The following is a 2172-nucleotide window of genomic DNA, read 5'->3' on the forward strand; positions in this document are numbered from 1 at the left end:
CAGCTAATCCAATGGAGGTAATTCCCCAATTGAGGCACCCTCAACCCAAGCGTGTCAAGTTGACAAGTAAAGCTATCCAGCACAATTACTTAAGCAAAAATAAAAATCTCCAAAACAAAACAGTGTGAGTTTCACACTAACACCCCCAAACCCCACCCACCCCCAAGGATCTCAGCAGGCAATTATGCCTAGCAGTGGTCCTTGGGTAGGCAGTGGTGCCAACTAACATTTGGAAGAAAAGGCTACAAACCACAGGAAGTTTCGAGAACCCGTTTCTCCATACACTCATACTCAGCTCTTAATAGGATTAGAGGTGACTGATAGACTTAATTAAAGACAGAAGGATAGGAATTCTGCCGTTAGAGGAAAAGTAGGTAGATCTAGTTTCCTTTCTGTGAGATAGGACCATGACCAAAGCAACTTAATGGGAGGAAAGGGCTTGTTTGGCTTACACTTCTGGGTCACAGCCCATCACTGAGGGAAATGAAGGCAGGAGCTCAGGCAGGAACTTGAAGCAGAAACCATGGAGGAATGTTGCTTGCTGGCTTGTGCCAGTTTATGCTCAACTAGCTTTCTTATATAGCCTTCTTTATTACAACCCAGGACTACCTTCCCATGAAATGGTACTGTCCAAGGTGGGCTGGGCCCTCCTACCTCAGTTACCAATCAAGATAATCCCTCACAGATGTGCCCACAGTCCAACCTAATAAAGACAATTACTCAACTGAGACTTTTTTTTTCCCCCTAGGCAATGCTAGGCTCTGTTGAATTGACAGTTAATGCTTACTAGGACAATAGGGGAAGGAGAGTGTCTCACCACTGACCATTACAGCAGGAACCATTATCTTCTTAAAACAGTTTGATTGGTAGCCACCTGCTGGACTGAGCCCACCTTGTGTCTATACAGAGTAGGGGCTGTGGTAGGACAAAAACTAAAACCAAACCCCAAACCAAAATAAACCCAGGAGGGAAGTCATAAGAACAAACTATTACTCAGAACAATTTCCCACATCTTTCTCCTGTAAAGAAAACAGTGGGGGTCATGATCTGTGTTCCCTCTCGGAAGGAAGAGTGAATGAACTATGGACCACTGCCTTTCTCCCTTACTTTTATCCTGCTTCCAAAATATTGTTAGGAAATAGGCCAGAGTCTCAATTAGATGCTCCTCTCCCTGGCATTCTCTTAGAAGGAGATGTTTACAAAAAGTCAAGGGCAAAGATAACTCCAAATTACTTTGGCCTCTGACAGGTTTGCTTTTTTTGGTGTTGTTGTTACAATTCTCGGATAGAAAACCAATCTGTAACTAGGCCCCAAGCCCCTTTGGGATACCCATTCCTTCTTTACCTCCTTGAAATATTTTGGCTCAGTCCTATCTCAACAAATGTTTCCACAAAACATGGAGCTTATCTACACGTCTTAATTTGAGTGTCTTCTATTATCGCTTTAATATTTCAAGTATATGAGCTAAGTTGTAAACTTTCAAGCAGACCTGGCCCATTGATTCACATTTAGCCCCATTGATTCACATTTAACCATACCAAGTAAATATCTATGGAAAGTCTAACTAAATGAATAAAAGATACGTGGGACATAACAGGAAATGTAGTAAGACTAATTAACAAAGTGCACTTTAAATTAGCTAAATTATTGTGATAAATACTTAATAAAATAAGAGTAAAAACAGCGATATATCCTGCGGTGCACCATTAAGTATTCTATTAACATGGCATTTAAAGGTACTAATTAAACACATCACTACTGATAGTTCAATGTACTCTTTCACTTCAATTTTAAGAGGCATTTAGTAATATCTTTTAACTTCTGTGACACCAGACCAGCGACAGTATAGCTGGCATATCTGCTGAGTTTATGAACATAATAAGTTTCAATTGCTACAATTTCTATTAAAGACTATGTAGTCATAGAATACATACATGTGTGTGTGTGTGTCAAATACACATGCAATAATACAACTGAAATGAGGAGAAAATGCCACATGCATCAGATTGGATTAAAGCAACAAGAGGTTGAAAGAACCACTTCATGTGTTATGAAGGACTTAAAATTAAGACAGAATTACATTTCTTCAGAAACTTCCAGTTGCTCATTGATAGAGAAGCTGCATAGCTTGGAGAAATTTATGACTCATTTGAACATCTCACACACACACAC

The sequence above is a fragment of the Nannospalax galili genome, unplaced genomic scaffold (assembly GCF_000622305.1).
Source record: "Nannospalax galili isolate Female #2095 unplaced genomic scaffold, S.galili_v1.0 scaffold59, whole genome shotgun sequence".
Classification (NCBI taxonomy): Eukaryota; Metazoa; Chordata; class Mammalia; order Rodentia; family Spalacidae; genus Nannospalax; species Nannospalax galili.